The sequence below is a fragment of the Notothenia coriiceps genome, unplaced genomic scaffold (genome assembly GCF_000735185.1).
Source record: "Notothenia coriiceps isolate Sejong01 unplaced genomic scaffold, NC01 NC01_scaffold00003304, whole genome shotgun sequence".
NCBI lineage: Eukaryota > Metazoa > Chordata > Actinopteri > Perciformes > Nototheniidae > Notothenia > Notothenia coriiceps.
In genome coordinates, this window is record NW_011336005.1 from 39,094 (window position 1) to 50,424 (window position 11,331).

Consider the following 11,331-nt stretch of genomic DNA (forward strand, 5'->3'; position numbering starts at 1 on the left):
CAGAAGACCGAAGAAGGTTGAACATGAATATTCGAAAATTGCATCATGACGGACCACAACCTTATAATTATGAGCCTGCTAGGCGTCAAGAGACCAAGGAGCACCAAGGATTAGAAGAAATAACGGCCATCGGAGAGAAATTGAGCTGTGGTGTGAGGAGAACCAGTGGAGAACTGGGCAGTCCTATCTTGGTGAGTGACCGGCGTTAGGCTACAGAATGTTATGTAACGTCACCATCCCAACATTGCTGAAGTTAAGCCTATGATATATCAGGGTAAACTAAAGTACATTGATAATATGTAGTAACGTTACTGGCAGGACTGTTGATATCTGATCCATAACAGAAACTAATGCGCAAGTATCAGCCGTATCTCGCGTTTTACGTAATGCCAACTCCACACTCGGGCTGTGTACCGGAGGGGAGACGCGAGATACGGGCTGATTCCTTGACGATCTGGCGGAGAAAGGTTGTGGAGCCTCCGTTGATAGTTCCGTTGTAAATGGCTTGATGGAAAGCAGGTGTGTAATGCGGGGAGGGTGCACAGCTTGATTCAGCAAGGTGAGTGGAGGTTGAGCCGGGAGCCAGGAGTGACAGCCACCACGCCCACACACAACAAGACAGGGGGAAGACAACCCAAACACAAAGGAGAACGGCTGGAGCAGTACAGCCACCACAGCGTTACCTAATGCTAACTCCACACTACGTCTTACGGTGCCGTTGTACCGGAGGGGAGAGAGAGAGAGCAGCGAAGGGGAGGGAGAGAGAAAGTAATACGGTTTCCTGATAAAGCTGTGGAGAGTATGTGCCTGCAGGGAGGTGGATGCATAACGCACCCAGGAACGAACGCTAGCTCCGGTCTTTTTACTGTGGCTCGATGTCCTGACAGGCTGGATCTTGTGCAACCTGCACAAATACAATACTGCACCATGATTACAAATGGTGAATACATGTAAAACTACCGAGAAATACCAGCTCCTAAAACACAACCGCTCAACTCAACGCAACTACTAACTATACCCGGCGGTCAGAGAGGCGGAGATGTTTCCCCCCTTTTGTTTATGTATATGACGTGTTTTGACTATGAACCTTAAAAAAAAGCCGTTTTTAAGAGCAAGCTCAAAATTGCTCCTTCCCTCTGATTCCTGCCCTTATGTCTCATAAAACGATATCAAAATCCTACATTCACTTTTTTAATTGTAATTTTCAAGCAAGTTTAAGCATAAATGTAGAAAAAAAAAAAACCTGCAAGATGCTCTTTAACCTCAGCAATTATTGCTAGATGTAGCATGTAATGCTACTTTCAAGGTAAGGACAAACTTGGATATCTATGCAAGAAAGATAACTTTGAAATGAATATGCTTTATTCTGATAATATCAGTAACAGGGTTGAGTGGGTCAGAGTGCCACACTCTTTTAAGACTGAAAATAAAAGAGAGGACTTAGTTTTGGTCTACCCACGGCACTAGCACATGCCTTGCTGATGTCACTTCGACTGTGTCATCTGACTTACAATTTTTTTCACTTCCTGTGTCAATCTAAAAAGGTTTGGGTAACAGGGTTGAACCATAGACCGTATGGGTTGAACGCATGTTGAGGGACACACCTTCTGTGCAAAATTACTGTTATTTAAAATATGTTTATGATTTAACAAATTGATTTTACCATTACAAGAGACATATATCAATAGAATAATACCAAAAAAAGTAAATAAAATCCCTATTTTAAATGTTATATTTGACATGCAAGTTGGTCACCAAGAAGCGGGGACAAGAGAAAAATGCCATTTTAGGGGATGTTCGAGAGCTATTTGATAATTTAAATAATATTTTGAAACCACTTTTTCTACAACTTTATACACATTTTGTCTCAAGACAAGTATGTTTAACACAACAAGTGCATGTTTTAGCTTTTGGGGCATGGATTATTCGATTTTTTATATGGGGGACATGAAATGTCCTCCAATTCCGGAATGTAAAGCAAACTTACTAAGAGTTACAATATCTAATCTATCTCTGAACACAAATCACTCCGGTAATTTAATTCATGTTTAAATTAGTTAACGAGCAATTAACGACCCCGAAAATGCATCGTGAATATTTCGTATCAAACAATTCATTCAACAATTCATTCACAATTCATTCACTCATAGAGGTTGGTGCTTTCTCACCACACAAAAAACGACTTTGCTAGTGTCTATCTATCTCCAATAGTTCACTAGAGCATACAGTCCTAAAAACGATTTATAAATGTCTGGATGAAAAACATGTACAAGTAAAACAAACTTACAGAATATACACAACTCCAAGTCCACACTTGTCTGCCATTGTTTTCCCCTTCTTCAGGAAGCTGCTGTGGGTGTGTTCACTGTGTTGTCTGTGTTGTGTGTGCAGGGGAGGCGGGGCTAACTCAGTAATTTACTACAATGCTGTATAATTGCCATGGCAGATTATATCCAAGTTACATTCAGTTTACAATAGGTTACAGTAACAATGTAAAATATTCCCGCTTCATCAAAACTACCCAGAATGCAATACAAACTAAAATACTTTACTGTAATAAAGAAATATAGCATTTTACTGTTGAGTTTTACAGTACTTTACTGCAAAAACTACAACCAAGTCTAAGAGTGTAGTGCCATTTGTTTTTCGATTGTTCTCATATCTGATATTGTTCTCTTTTTCAGCATATTTTGTATACATTACAACATTGCCTCTCTCACCTCTGTGGTATCTGATCATATGTATTTGCTATGCGGTTGTTAAGAATTTTCTTAACTGTGCAAACACAGATTCATTTCCCTCTGTTTGCAGCAATTACTCATTTTGTACATGTTTTCTTCCTCCAAACCTGATGGGAATATGCTTTTTATGAGTCAGTTTGGGGAGCTGCAAGATAATATATTGCATTTGTATAAAATGAGCATACTCTTCATACAGCAAAACAGCGTTTACCCCAGAGCCCTGCTGTATGCAGTTAAGGGACTGGGAAAGGTCGCATAACTCAGGGGCAGAATAAGTGCTGCGTATAAATGTATGAAATATGATGTCTTAATGTTATCACCTCAAACATTTAAGTTTCGAGGCAATTACAACATGGCATTTTCACTCTGAATCAGTAATTAATTTTTAACATTTTTCTGTGACATTTCAGCATAATCATTATTTCTGATATTTTCTGCCTATTTTTATATTTGACATTCTTAGTTGGAGCTCTCGTTGGATAAGTAATTGTACATTTGCTTACAGTAAATAACTTACAATATGACAATAATATTACAATATCTTACACACGTGGATAAGATCAAATGTTCAGCTAATTTCAAACATGCCACACAATGTAGATAGCAATGTTTGCATATCTGAACGCCAAACCTTAGTTTTTATATTGAAGTGCCATATTGTTTAGCGGGCACTTCAGTGTATATAACATTATTTTTAGTGAATATACAGTGTGCGCCTGAGTTCATAATTCAGCCAGCAAGATCCTGTACAACAATCTAATTATATCTATATTCAAGAGGGATCTGAGGATTTCTCAGCGGGCTCCATGCAGCTGACTGTGTGTGCATAACTGTGGGCTTGATTAACAAGTTGTTGAGTCAGCACATGCAGTTGTAAAGTGCTTCAAGCCAACAGACTTTCTAACCTACAGCAAGGTGCTAAAAAGTAAACACAGAAATTACTGCTGATGGAATATGGTAGACTCTTAGCGGATTAACTTTTGTTTCACTTTATTATTTTAAGTTATTTCCTAAGTTAATTTTAAAGAGACTGTTTTTTTTTCAATATGCATATGTTCTACATGCATGTATGCCAAATGTCAATCAAACCTTTGGAACCTAAAATATGATCATTGTATGGTCCTGACAACTTCTTATAGATGTCTTGGTATGTTGACATTCTGTAGTTTGGATCAAATAAAGCTGTTTCCATTTAGTTATGTTTTAACACTTCTCGAAGACAAGTCCTGGTTTAATAGAAAGCATTACATTTTATTAGAGTACAATAAAGGTTTTTTTTCATTTCTTGTTTGGTGATAAGGAGGTTTTAAGAAAGAGATGCAGGCTGGCGGATGCAGTCACAAGTTCACTGCAATGGTTGTAAAATATATTTCATTGTTTTAAATTGACCAATTTTGAATTAGGAATTTAATATTATACACATTCTTCACATATCATCTCAAAGGCAAACACAAGCCATGGACTTGCTACAGTATTGGAGGATATGAAATGATGAGAATAGTTTGCAGAGCTATATAGATAAATGCTTGCTTTTCTCTGTTATACATCCTCGTAAAAGCACTGAAGGTCAATATCTCTACATCTAATGAAGATACCTAAAGCTGCAGGAAATATGGCCAATGCTACAAACAAAAGGGCAGCTCGTTAATCTAGTCACAGTGGGGAAGCAAACCAAATTTGAGAACTTACATGTCTTTCACCAGGATAAGCATACAAGATAGAATATGTCAAATCTTAAGGTCAGGCAGGTGCTTCATACTGATATATTTTGATAAGAGCAGTCATCTTAAAACTGATCCTGAAGTTACTTGAAACTGCTACTGGCAAGATTATTATTTGCAGAGCTTCTCTTGGGAGAAAGCTTGTAGAGGACACAATGAGTATAAAGCACGAATCACAGGGGAATATCCACTTGTAAAAAATGAAATGTGTGAATCCTACTGTGAGCAAACAATCAAGAAAAGTAACAGAAGCCAAGCCAGTGACCTTTATAAGAACATCTGTCATCTCGCACTGTGTTTCTCCACTGGTGAAACCGAAAACTGGGTCAAATAATGATATCGGGGCATCGGACATGTGCCCATGATAATCAGTGCTTTCAAATGACAGGACAAATAAATTATGATGGGATGAAAGACGTTTCTCTGAATAGCTAAACTGACTTTCTTAGATTCCTTTCCTGGGCAGACAGTGTTAGCTAGGGGCAGAGGAACAGGCTAATGAATGTACAGTCTCCAAGTGGCATCCCTGGCCAGCTGGAAGGATCTAAGCTGGAAAATGGAAATGGCCAACACTCTCCCCTCCCTCAGCAACTACCACCGAATAGCCCTGGAGCAAGGCACTTAACCCCTTACTTATACTGTTGCTCGGCAACACGCAGCACAAGACTGATTGCAATGAAGCTCCCTGGCGCAAATGTAGCTGTGCAGTGAAAGGGATGTAGGTCATTGCAACAAAAGCATTGTTCACAAGCTGCCAAAACATTCTTTGGGCATATAAACATTAAATATGGTATAAATTGGATGCAATACTATTATGGTATCAGACTCTCGCTGCCTGTGTATGAGGAAGAGGAAGAAAAGAAGAAGTGAACTGTGAATTTACACAAATATTAAAAAGGACATTTTTATGTTCATACTTGTATTATGGATTTCCAGTAAAATATCATGTTTACATGTTTCTATGTTCAAAAAACAAATGCAATGCTCAAACTATCAGTCAGATAGCCTATACCTGCATTTAAGCAGGTCCCTCCTTAAGCCCTACTCTGAAATTAACAAAAAGATATCCTAAAGTATTCAAGTTTCTGAATGGCAGCATTACCGATAATGTAGTCTCCATTTAATTCTCAGTCAAAGCATATTCGCTGCAGGGCAAAGTATTACAGTAATGTGTATTTATTTGCTATTTGAATAGCCACTAATTCAATGTATTGAAGTGTTTGAAAAAGTTTTGGTTCTTAGTGTTTACTTTGATCCATTATTACTTATAGGACAGTCAGGGCAGTTTTTGTAGTTCTTCATTTCACCCCTCAGGTACCCTATACAATATTTTTCCTTCCCTAGGAGAGCTTCAGTTGTTTACACACGATAATGACTTTGCTTGGCTAATGAATATTTAGTTAGGGCTAATTAAATAATCAATCAGGTAGGTTGTAGCGCACTCCCCCATCCCCCCCCTTCCCAAAGGACCCTCTGCAGGCGGGGGCTCGCGGGCACGCCTTCAGCTCAGCCCTCTCTCAGCGTCTGATCACATTACCTAAGCAACATGTCTCGTCCTGAGCGCGCGTACACCGGCTCAGCTGTCACATCCCCCAGAGAGAGACACTTCTCAGCTCTGATAAGAAACTCCAAAATGCTGTTACGAGTCGCCGTCCCAGGGCGTACCAGCTTTTCAACTTAATGGTGAGCATGCACCCTACCGGCACACATCATGTAACCTCACATTAGCTGTCAGTCAGCAGAGACGTGCTTGTACGGAGAACCACGCCGCGGCAGATGGTCCATGTGAGCACCCTACTGGTCAGATTACCGGCCATACAGTAGTGGTAAATCCGGGCCTTGCAGAATGGGGGCAGAGAGACGCGTCGGCTCAGTTTAATGCTAAGCTCTTGTTTAGTACAAACCCCTTGGCTGCAGGCCTGCTTCAGCTTTAAAATGTGTGAGATGCAGCAGTGCTGGCAAGCCTCTGTTTATCTTCACCCTCACTATAACAGACTCTCTTACAATGGCTAGTACAGATTTACCTGTTTAGACCATTCTGAACCTGGTATGATGTAACCTGTAGTTTAACTGACTATCTTGTACTGTTCAGTAACACAGAAGCTCAAACATAGGATCAAAAGACACATACATAACTTAAGTGGTGGATATAAAGGCCTCAGTGAGTGACAGAATGCAACGGCCTCCTCCTATACTGCCAGAAGTGATCAACAATCAAACTCTGCATATTTGTATCACACAATATATGATGCCATTACTACACCACATTAAAACATGCCCTCATTTTTCACAAGAAAAACATGTAACTTCTTTATTTAGGTTTTTCTATTTGGGGATTTGTATTAGGACAGAACGTAGAACCTAAATCTTATCAATCCAGCAGTATAAATAAAAGGGAAGTGGTAAATCACCAACAGTTCTCCAAAAATCCACAAATATACCCTATCCACAGTGTTTTTATTTGTATTTTAAATGTTTTAACATTTGTAACACAGTAACTGTAGTCATCTTAGCTTGGTGACTAAACCTTACACAAAATACGATTAAAATCTGAAAACATGTTGCTGTATTTTTATTATCATGTGGCTTTATTCTCACCTAGTAAACATACTGATATTCTCAGGTGTTGGCTTGTGTTGAGCTGCGGTTAATATTAGAGAAAAATAAATGCAAAGTCTTAACAAAAGAGGTCTGATTATGTTCTGTGTGAGTACACTAGAGCTTTCCAAGAGAAGGTGTGGGGGTTTGGTGTTGTGTTTTCCTTGATTGAAGTGAGAGGAACTTCTGTAACTCAAACAACAACACCTGTTTACACCCAGGAGCAGCTTGCTCAGTGTTAGTGAACATAAAGAAACATTAAATGAAACTTTTTAATTCAGACATTGTCCTATTCACTAGAGTGAGAAAATCCTAATGCTAATCTAGCAGTGGCTAATGATTAAGGGACGATGCTGCACCGTAGACCTGCAGTATTTCTTTCATGCAGGGCTCTGTGTGGCTGAAATAGGTTATACCACAATTCCCCCAAGCACTGCACAAGTGTTACAAACAAACAAAGACGCACAACCTTGCTTTATTGAGGTTCTCCTCCAGGGCACCAAATAAACAGGAAACACTGCAGTCTATACTACAGGGGGGGCTGGTGACTGATGAAGGTATAGCCCCAAACAAAAATGAGCAATTCATAGAGGTGAAGTCATGCTGGTGAATCTGTGCTGCTGCTGGCTCTGGCCTAATTTAACCCACGGTTATAACCTCTTTGAGGTATTACAGTGTATGAAACATCCCACAGTTGCAGTTTTAAATGCTCCTTGGGGTTATATAAAAGAGAAATAACAAATAACTGTATATTTCTGGAGGTAAAGGTGCCAATGTTAACCGTAACTTGTTTTAGTAACCATTCTGAGATGATATAATTCTCTTTTTGCCACAACACAGTAAATTAAAAGCTGCTCACAAATGATACGGATATTTTTGTGCCAAATTTGGTTATTCCATTGGCTTCAATTACTGAGCATTTAGAGTGAGAAAATTGATGTGGGGTTGGTTTTCAGGGTTGCAGGGCAGGGGTGCTCATCAGTGCTCTAACTGATTAGTGTTGATGCAGATAGCTACCCAGAGAGCACCAGTGATCAGTGTGTGGCCAGCAGCCTGCTGCAGTTTGGCTTGACAGTCCTCCAGTGGCTCCGCACTCACATCAATAGCTCAGTTCTGTTCCGTGGCGTCCCGCTGGGGATTGAACATGGAAAACTAAACCAATTTTTAGAGGTTTTGAAGCTTAGCTGCAGGATATCAGAGTAACTGTATTATGTTTCACAGGACCAAGGAGTGATAATGTTTCTGGTCCCACATCAATCTTGGAACTGAAGTAGTTTGTAAATGTGTTCAGAAACCTGTCTTTATTCCCAAAACACTTAATGAGGATTGTAGTTAACCTCATTCTTCCGTAACCTACTCGGAAATGTGACAGCATCTACCAATCCATCACCGCAGTCAGTGTTGTCAGAAATAGGCTTCTTAACGGTGAATGGACAGAGGAATGAGTTCTGTGCCAGTTGATTTAAAGCCTGTTTTTACTTTGAGATGTTTTCAGGCGTATAACTTTCCAAAGGATGGTTTTATTTGTCACAATGAAGGGACATGGCTTTTAGAATGAATTGGCATGCTGGTGAGAAATGATTCTCCTTCTCTGCCAATTTATTGGTGAGATTAAAAAAAAAAAAGACCATGGACTTCGTAATGGCCATCTTAAAGTCTGTTTGTCTCATACCTCATATAGTGATAGCACGAGGGATATATGCTTTCACTTTCTGATTTAATCATTTCATGAACTTGATGGAGGTGAAGAGATTTGTAAAGGGCCATTTATTGTTGATGTTCTTGAGGAATAGTATACAAAACAGAAATGCAGTATATTTCTTCAGTGTAGAAAGCTTACAAATTGGGTTAAAGTTATTCTATTTAATTTGACGTGCACCAATATAATCTTTCGAGAAGTCATCCCCTATCCTTGAGCAGGCAAACGATACACTAACAAAGTTCAGTGACTGCAGCTGTCAGGATCTCAAAAGTTCTGAATCAAGGAAATTATCATGAGAGATTACCATGCACAAGGAGGCTTTATCTCAACAGTGTTTTCCTCAATTTACACCTGGGTCTCCTTATACCTACGTCAGTGCCATTATACTGTAACTAGCAGTTGTGCTTCACTCACTAGCTAACATCTTCATTACCATCTCTACATTGGCTTAATGAGTCAAACTTTTTCTACTTGTGTTCTAAAATCTAAAGTCATTTTTCTCATTAGATGGTAAGTTACTTAATGTTTTGAGATCTGGCCTAGTGTATCATTAATCTGTATTCTGTATGCATTGTTACAGTATGTGGAATAGCCTATTATTCTGCAAGCAGTTCTTTTTTTCTTCTAATTATCGTTTTATCTGCTGATCCTTTTCATAATTAAAAGATGAATTGTCATAATGTAGTGAGAAATAGCGCACCCAACTACCAATTAACAGAAATGCAATAACCAATGTCAAATCTGTACATTTCATGGTTATGGAAAATGATTTTCTATACCAAGGAAAAAAAACAAAGGACATATTTGCTTTGATTATAAAAAAATATTATCTATCATATCAGTCTGACTGTTCGTCTGACTGCCTTTTGTTTTTGTTTGTTTGTTTTTTATTCCTGTTTTTCTTTGTAAAGCGACCTTGGGTCCCATGAAAGGCGCTATATAAATCTAAGCTATTATTATTATTATTATTATAAGCTGCTTAAAGCTAATGTTATGAAGTTGAACAGGTCACAATGGCCTGAATAATATATATATTATCTTGCTGTGAAAACTTCACCTTCAAACAACTTATTTCAATCAAGTTTCGACGGATAAACAACAGTTTACAAGATTACATTTAACCACATCTTTAACATGATGTTATAGTTTGCCTTCACTCAATATTAATAGTCAGCCACATCATTTTTTAGCCAGGTTTGATGAAAAAACGAGTATGTATTCACATTTTAGACACTGATCCAATTTACCAAACTGAAACAATGATTCACTTCCTGCTCATCACCTAATTGATGAATGGAGCAAATATTATAGTAGTACAGCCCATATTTTGTAGTATGACATGCAGGCATAGCAGTTTGATGTGATCATTTGTCATGTCCTTTTGGTGTAATCTGTCAAACTAGGATTTACACAGCTCCCTTGATCCATTGCCCTCTGCACCATGCGTGATTGGCATCCTAAAATGTAGGTGAAAACTGAGCTATAATAAAAGCAGTAGGTTGTGTGAGACAATTAGTTGACCCCCCCCCCCCACAAATAAGACCTTGCTTCTGACCCCGCGGCCCTTATTACTTGAACCACTCGAGCGAGGGGCCCGCAGTTTAATCCTAACAGATCAATAAGGCATCTTAATATCCCAGAAAATCTTTTGGCCTGTTTATCTGAGGAGAGGCCAAGAGTATAGATTGCTGTAATGGTATGAATTAGTATTGAATAAGATTCAGATTAAATGAATTTGAACTGCGGCACAATTAAGAAGGATGAATGTGCTTTTAGGGTCCAAATTGCATTCATCATGCAAACTGTGTGGAGCCAAAACAGCCTCTAGGTATATCATTTAGGATTGTACTGAAACTAATTGTATTAGAGGTGGTGAAAAATCAATATCGGGATCAAATGTATTGACTAGAATTGAAACCACTAAACTTTGCATGTGTGAGGCTTTACTGCAAATCTGTGGAAATTTCGGTCTAGAAAAAATGTTTCCTCCACATGTTTCATCCTTGGCTACAGTGTTTCTTCTTGCATCCATCCATTACTCATGCTGCTTGTTGACGTTGCCAGTTAGCTGTCACATGCGTGGTGATATAAGATGGTCTTTTTATCCCAGCTGTCTCTCTGCTCCAGTTTTGGATTACAGATCTCGGTGAGACAGGATCTCCGTCATGGTGACCAAGGTCTTATATGGTTAATAGAAAAGGTCATATTCCATCATAACATTATTGAATTGTGGCAACTACTACCAGTACCACTGCCTCCTGTCTAGATGCATTGCTGGTGATGGTGTCATTCAACATTACTGCCACAAAATGCTACCATTAGCTGCGGAATTGTCAGGTAGTCATTTTTTTTGTGGGCATATTATAATAAGATGTTATTCTTATTCAATTATTTAATAGTTTTAGTAATATATTTTTTGACAAATGTATGGTGTTTTAGTCACATTTCTGATTGATTTTGATCCTGTGAGATATTTATCATTTGTTTAGTTATAACTTGTCTTTATTGCTTGGACATTGAGTTAGATACTGGTTTGGATCTAAAGGAGGGTTTCTGGGTTAAACCTGTA

At 38.7% G+C, this 11,331-nt stretch overlaps 1 long non-coding RNA gene across 1 annotated transcript in view; it reads left to right on the plus strand.

Annotated features, from left to right (window-relative positions):
* LOC104941242 (uncharacterized) overlaps positions 1-6,565 on the plus strand; it is a 10,249-nt gene extending 3,684 nt beyond the window's left edge. Inside the window, exons 2-3 of the long non-coding RNA XR_797878.1 lie at positions 2,479-2,484; positions 6,555-6,565. This is a non-coding gene — a long non-coding RNA (uncharacterized lncRNA). The remainder of the gene's footprint in view (positions 1-2,478; positions 2,485-6,554) is intronic.
* The last annotated feature ends 4,766 nt before the right edge of the window (positions 6,566-11,331 follow it).